The sequence below is a fragment of the Malania oleifera genome, chromosome 3 (assembly GCF_029873635.1).
Source record: "Malania oleifera isolate guangnan ecotype guangnan chromosome 3, ASM2987363v1, whole genome shotgun sequence".
Lineage (NCBI taxonomy): Eukaryota > Viridiplantae > Streptophyta > Magnoliopsida > Santalales > Ximeniaceae > Malania > Malania oleifera.
The window spans coordinates 90,127,696-90,135,146 of NC_080419.1; positions in this window are offsets into that span (position 1 = coordinate 90,127,696).

Sequence of the window (7,451 nt, forward strand, 5' to 3'; positions counted from 1 at the left end):
TGTAGCGAAATTCAAAATACATGAAAAGAGTCCATTCATCCCCATCTAACTCTATACTCCCGGGCCAACAAGTGGTATCCGAGCATACTGCACTTACATAGACACATGTATAGTTTATTCAAACTTCAATATATTTCATACAATTTGATTTTGATTACTTTTGGAGTAAGGATATGTGTTCTATGTATCGTAAAATATACATACTAGGATTATATAGCTATAATAATGTTAAATAAGTGCATATTTGAAATCCTTAGGTCTTTAGATAACCATAAGATGACTTATGATGTATCTTATCCATGGACATGTAGGATTGTGTGTTGCATACTATTTTTGGTGTATTTACATAATATATGTTGTAAAATATTTTACACGTATAGTAGTATTAGTATTTTCCTATACTTATTCTCTATAGTTTATGTATTTTATGTAATATATTTTGTGAAATATTTTATATGTATAGTAGTATTAATATTTTCCTATACTTCTTTTCTATAGCCTATGTATGGTCCCCATGATTATTTATTTGAACTAACGTTCTTTAAAGAGTCAAACTACTAGCATATATTCTAGATCTTTTCATGCTACAATCTTGACTCATGTACCATATATCCTTCTCCTTCAAATTTAATGTACGCATATTTTTTTACTCTCTTACTCACTAGGACTCCTTTGTTTGCTAAATGGAAATTATATTTCAAATTCTAACAAATTTATTGCTTTATTGATTATGAAAACATTATATGGCATACTATTGTTGAGTTTTGTAGGATACTCTCAAGGTCATACTTGAACTTCCTTAAGATGGTTGCATTTATCATATTTTGAGATCGAAGAACTATATGATATTTGAAGAATGTCTTGTAAATCCTAATATTTTGTTGAGTAGAATCATTAATGATTTAGAGGTAGAAATTTTAGTATTAAGAAATCAAATATATTTTGTTAGTCAATTATAAATTCTCCTTTTGCATCCCTTCTAAGCTAATATACTCACTTTTTAACCTTCTCTAATAAAGTTCAAAATTCAAACTATTTATACTCCCTCGGGCTACTAAAAATAACCTACTTCTATTAAATGGAAAGTAGTGGAGTTCAAATTTCATAATTAAATTCAAAACCCTTTTAAAATTGCAAACAACTAGCGTATTTTACTACTGATGAAAAAATTTGAACGAGCATACTTTTATCATTATGCATCTACTTTTTAATTTAAATTATATTCTATTGTTTATATAAATAGTTGTTAACTCAACTATTAATTGTTTAGTTAAATGGAATCCTCCTAATAATGGTTAGATGAAAATATATGTTGATGGTAGCTCTTGAGGCAATCCAAGGCAAGTTGGAATTGGTGGTATTATTATAGATCATCTTGGTAATTAGGTAGTTACTTTCGTGTAATTGATGTAACCTCAATTTAGTTTGGAATATAAGAACATATCGTGTAATTGAGTTAGATTCTTTGTAAGCTTTTCAACTTGTGAATATATGCAAGTCCTATGTGCATCTTTTATGGCTTTTTATTGTAAAGTTCAAATATTTCAAATGTTAGGATTGGAGCCTAATCTATCAACATACCTTACTTTAAGCCAATCAATGTGTAGATTATTTGGCAAACTTGGGTTCAACAAATACATTTTTCGGTGTTAGATATGACATATCCTCCTAATATCTTCTATTCTCTTCTTGTAGGTGTCGATAGTCATTTTTTGACCAAATTTTTAATAACTTCATTGAAACATTTGAATTATAGAAGAAAAAGGGACAAAGAATAAAAGTAGTCTATAGGTGGTTGATCAACCACTAATAGGTGGTTGACTAGTCCCTCTGTAAGAACCCAAACCGTGATAATAGGTTTATATATATAAAGAGAGAGACATTTTGGTAAAAGAGCAGATTCGTCAACGAAGCCGAATTTCTTCGACGAAGCCTGTGTTCTTCTCATCGACGAAATTCAGAGATTCGTCGACGAGGAGAAGCCGAAGGGTCTCAAAAAAATTGGCGATCTCAGATTCGTTGACGAGGCCACCGATTCATCGACGAAGCTAGTGAAAAGATTCGTCGACGAAGGCAGCATTTCATTGACGAATTCCCCCGGGTCAAGGGGTTATAAAAGGAAATTCTCTTTTCTTCTTCATTAAGTTTCTCAAATATCTCTCTCTCTCTCTCTAAACCTCTCCCTACACTCTCTCTCTCTCTAGATTTCTTCACCGATCGTTGATAGAATCGGGAAACGGAAGTTACCACGAGGATTGTGGAAGGATTCTCTACAACTTCTACAGATCGAAATCTCGTTTTGAGGGTTTTCGGATTTTGGCAAAAAATCAAGGTAAGGCTCGGTTTTCATTTCTAATCTAGTAGTTTTGTAGAGGATGGTCTTGTGAGTATATTATGTGTTGTGATTTGTACGTTTTGGAACTCGGTTCGCTGTTTAGGAGCCTTGGAGTTCGGGTTTTGTTATACGGGATTAAGGTAAGGGGAACTATGTTTATATTGGTTCTTTTCGAAATCGAACTCAGTGGAATTGTGGTCCACGGTCTTGTGTGTGTTTTGGCTACTCATTTGGGGGGATCTAATGGGAAAAACTATGGGTTTTTCAGTATTGCAGTTTTGGGAAAAAGGGGGCGACGGGCTGAATCCCGGGTTTTGTTGAAAATCAAGTATATGTGTGATTTATACTGTGATATTGGGATGGTCGTACCTTGACTTTGTTTAAACTGTATTTTTTTGGAAAACCATGATTTAGATTACCAAATGAGTGTGGTTTGTTTGGTTATATAAGCATACATGTGTGTGTGATATGCGAAATTGCTGATGGGACCGCAATTCCAATGATTCCAGGGACTGAGAGTGACCGGCTCTATATCTGAGGGCATGAACCTATCCCAGCAGATCAGGCCAAAGGGTGTGGATCCACCAGTTAGTGTTGGTACGATGTCATGAGAGTCGATGACTAGCCATGTGCCGGGGGCGCCGTGCTTCGCGGGTTTGCTACGGGCCAAAGCCGGAATGCCGAACCGGCTTCGGGTCGAAGGGTGTGACGACACCAGGATTGCTGATCATGTGTATGTTTGCATGTATACACTGTGTAAACTAGTACTGGACTACATTTAACTGCGTGTATATTGCATCATGATAACACTCAAATGCCACACACCGATATAACCTGTGTTCTTCCTCATTGAGAGGTGTCTCACCCCTGCTATACGTACATTTTTACAGGTCCTTCGAGTAACCGGAACTAGCGTCTTGGTGTAGGGAGTGTAGTGGCCGGTGTACCGCGTTAGCGCTTGCGTAAGTGCTAGGACTGTAGTTTTGTTGGTTGTCATTTTGAGTTGTATTTGAGCACCCAGTTTGTACGTTTGGTTAGAGCCATTTTCAACTCTTGTATAGACTCTGGTATGGTACTACATATGTTGATATAGAATGACTTTTTCCATTGAGTATATGATTGTGGTTGGATGTGTTTCAGGTGCCTAGGAACCCCACGGGGTCGGACCCTTATCCATTGTACTGTATCTGTGATGATTTGTATGATACAGTGACAGGTTAGGTTACTTTTTCACCCCTGGGTCCCATTTCGGGGTTCGGGGCATGACAACTTGATATCAGAGCTAACCAGGTTACTAGATCTTATAGACTTTGTTAGGCTTAGTTATGAGTACATACCAAAGTATAGGATGTGGATATGGGTAGAGTTGGTTGAGGGTTGTTCGGTTGCTAGACCGAGATTTGTCGACGGTATTCCGTGTTTTTCCTAGGATGACGATTCCAGTAAAAGCAGGGCAGATCATTGATGACTTTCGTGTCGGTGTGATAGGACAAACCTAGGCCTGGCAAGGAGTAATTAACACGATTAGTGTAGTTCATTGTGTTAACTGTATGTGTTGTAGGGATACTGATAGATTCCTATTGTGTTGCAGAATGGAGTCTAAGGGTAATAACCTGGGAAGTGGCTCCAAGGAGACTGCGAGTGATGAGTCTCCTTTTGTGCCTCGAGGTTTGACGAGGCAGGTGTTATGGGAGATCGGGCGGAGTGTGAAGAGACGCGAGCGCTCTCCTACTGCTACGGGGTGTACCATTGAGAGGTTCACATGCACGCACGCAGAGGATTGGGTGGAGAAAACTGAGAGGATCTTGGAGGTCCTGCACTGCATGGATAGGTAGCGAGTTCTTTATGCCACCTTCCAACTGTCTAGGGAGGCGGGTCGATGATGGACTGTAGTGAATCTGCTGGAGAAGCAGAGGGGTGGTCCTGAGGAGATGACGTGGAGCTGTTTCAAGGAGGTGTTCTTTAATAGATACTTCTCGGCTTCAGTATGTGATGCGAAGGCAGATGAGTTTTTTGCGCTGACTCAGGGGAGTTTGATGGTGCAGGGGTATGTGGTTTGGTACATAGAGCTGTCCCGTTTTGCACCATGTATGATCTCGAGTGAGTATGAGAAGACTTGGAGGTTCGAGAAGGGTTTAAGGAAGGATATCCGCAGACTGGTGGGTATGCTTCAGATTCGCAAATTCTCGGTGTTGGTGGATAAGGCCACGGTGATCGAGATTGGTATTTGAGAGGATGAGGTGGATCAGGAATTGAGGAAGAGGACAGTACCTTCTAGTTCTCAGACAGGATCTCATCAGGGATTGTGGAAGAAGAGGAGCAAGGGCTCGGGTTACCGCCAGAATACCGAGCGCCAGGATTCTCAAGGGAGCCAGACGAGTGGTCGTTGTTTCAGATGTCACAGGAGACACAAAGGTGAGTGCCAGTCATTTGGGGGTAGTTGCTACAACTATGGCCAGACAGGCCAGAAGTCTCGTGATTGTTGAGCACCGAGGCGAGACGTGCCTGCAGTTAGTGAGGACCGAGCGAGCAATCAAATACCTCGGGGAACCGCTCAGACGAATACAGCTCCGACCAGAGTATACTCCCTTACTCCAGCGGACGCTGAGCATGCGGGTAACATGGTGACATGTACCTTATTATTGCTTTCGAATAAAGCTTATGTTTTGTTTGATTTGGGTGCAACACATTCCTTTGTGTCTATAAATTTTGTGGGACGGTGTGGGGTTGAGACCCGAGACATAAATGAGGTGTTATCTGTTACTACGCCATCTAGGAGTGTATATTTCTGTAGGAAGATGTTAGTAATCTGCCCAGTGGAAATTTACGGAAAGCTGCTACCGGCGAATCTTGTGATATATGACATGTCGGGGTTTGATGTCATTATGGGGATGGATTGGTTGTTCTCCAATTATGCCGTGATCGACTGTCATAGGAAGGTGGTAGTTTTTAAACCTCCTAGGGAGCAGGAGTACGAATTTGTAGGATCGTGCGTGCGTCCAGCGCCATAGATTCTGTCGGCACTACAGGTGAGGAGGCTACTCTTGAATGAATGTCAAGGGTACCTAGCTTGTATAAAGGAACCGCCGCAGGATGAGTTGAGACTCGAGGACATTCATGTAGTCAGCGAGTTCCCAGATGTGTTTCCAGATTATTTACCTAGTTTACCTCCGGATCGTGAGGTGGAGTTTGCGATAAAGTTGCTGCCCAGTAAGGCACCGATCTCAAAGCTCCATATCGGATGGCTCCAGCAAAACTTCAGGAGTTGAAGGAGCAGTTGCAAGAACTATTGGACAGGGGATTCATTCGACCTAGTGTTTTGCCCTGGGGAGCTCTAGTGTTGTTTGTGAAGAAGAAGGATGGATCGATGCGGATGTGCATTGACTACAGTGAGATTAATAAGGTGACTGTGAAAAATCACTATCCTTTACCTCGTATAGATGATCTTTTTGACCAGTTGCAGGGGATACGGGTCTTTTCGAAGATCGACTTGCGGTTAGGATATCATCAGGTGAGGGTTAAAGTGGAGGATGTAGTGAAGACGGCTTTCCGAACCAGATATGGCCACTACGAGTTCTTAGTCATGCCTTTTGGGTTGACGAATGCTCTGGCGGTGTTCATGGATCTGATGAACAGGGTTTTCCATGAGTACCTGGATCGGTTCGTAGTGGTATTTATTGATGACATTATGGTATACTCAAGGAGTACGGAAGAGCACGTGGAACATTTGAGGTTAGTGTTACAGATTTTGAGGGAGAAGAAGCTGTATGCTAAGCCAAAGAAGTGTGAATTCTGGTTGAACTAGATTGCATTCTTAGGTCATGTAGTTACTGGGGATGGTATATCAGTTGATCCTAGCAAGATTGAAGCTATGGTCGACTGGGTAAGGCCGAAGAATGTGTAGAAGGTTTGGAGTTTTCTGGGACTGGAGGGTTACTATCGTCGGTTCGTAGAAGGTTTCTCTAAACTATATGGACCTCTGACACGATTGACCAGGAAGGGAGTTCAGTTTGGGTGGACCAGTGATTGTGAGTAGTGCTTTCAGGATTTGAAGCACCGGCTGGTTACTACTCTAGTGTTGACCATTCCTTCGGGGAATAGTGGATTTGTGATTTATAGTGACGCGTCTCTGAAGGGTTTGGGATGTGTGCTTATGCAGTAGGATAAGGTAGTGGCGTACGCCTCTCGGCAATTGAAAGAGTACGAGAAGAACTACCCTACGCACGATTTGGAGTTGGCTGCTGTTGTGTATGCACTGAAGATCTGGCGACACTATCTATACGGTGTGCAGTGTGAGATCTTCACTGATCATAAGAGCCTTAGGTATTTCTTCACGCTGAAGAAGTTGAACATGAGGCAGAGGCGGTGGCTAGAGTTGATTAAGGACTACGACTGCACGATCAGTTATCACTCGAGGAAGGCTAATGTGGTAGCTAATGCGTTAAGTCGGAAGTTAGGGCCTACGGCTGTATTTGCGATTATAACTCAGTGTCACATTAGACGCGATTTGGAAAGCTCTGGTATAGAGTTGGTAGTTGGTGATCATCAGACTTATCTTGCTAGTTTGGTGGTCCAACCTACTTTGTTTGAGCGTATAAAAGTCACGCAGGCTAGTGATGCAGAGTTGGCAGAGGTCATAGAAAAGGTACAGCAGAGACTAACTATAGAGTTTAACATCTCTGAGGGAGGTGTACTGAGGTTTGGGACCAGACTGTGTGTTCCGAACGACGATGAGATCAGAAGGACGATTCTGGAGGAGGCGCATTGTTCTATGTTTACGGTATATCCTGGTAGTACGAAGATGTATCGGGACTAGCGCAAGACCTTCTGGTAGTTTGGTATGAAGAGGCAGATTGCTCAGTTCATGGAGCAGTGTCTGACGTGTCAGCAGGTGAAAGTTGAACATCAGAGGCCGGCAGGGCCGTTGCAGCCTTTGCCTATTCTAGTGTGGAAATGGGAGCATATTTCCATGGATTTTGTAACCGAATTACCGCCAGCACTTCACGAGCAGAATGCTATTTGGGTGATCGTGGATAGATTGACGAAATCTGCGCATTTCATACCGATGAAAGTTAGCTATCCTTTTAGTAGACTAGCAGATTTGTATGTGCATGAG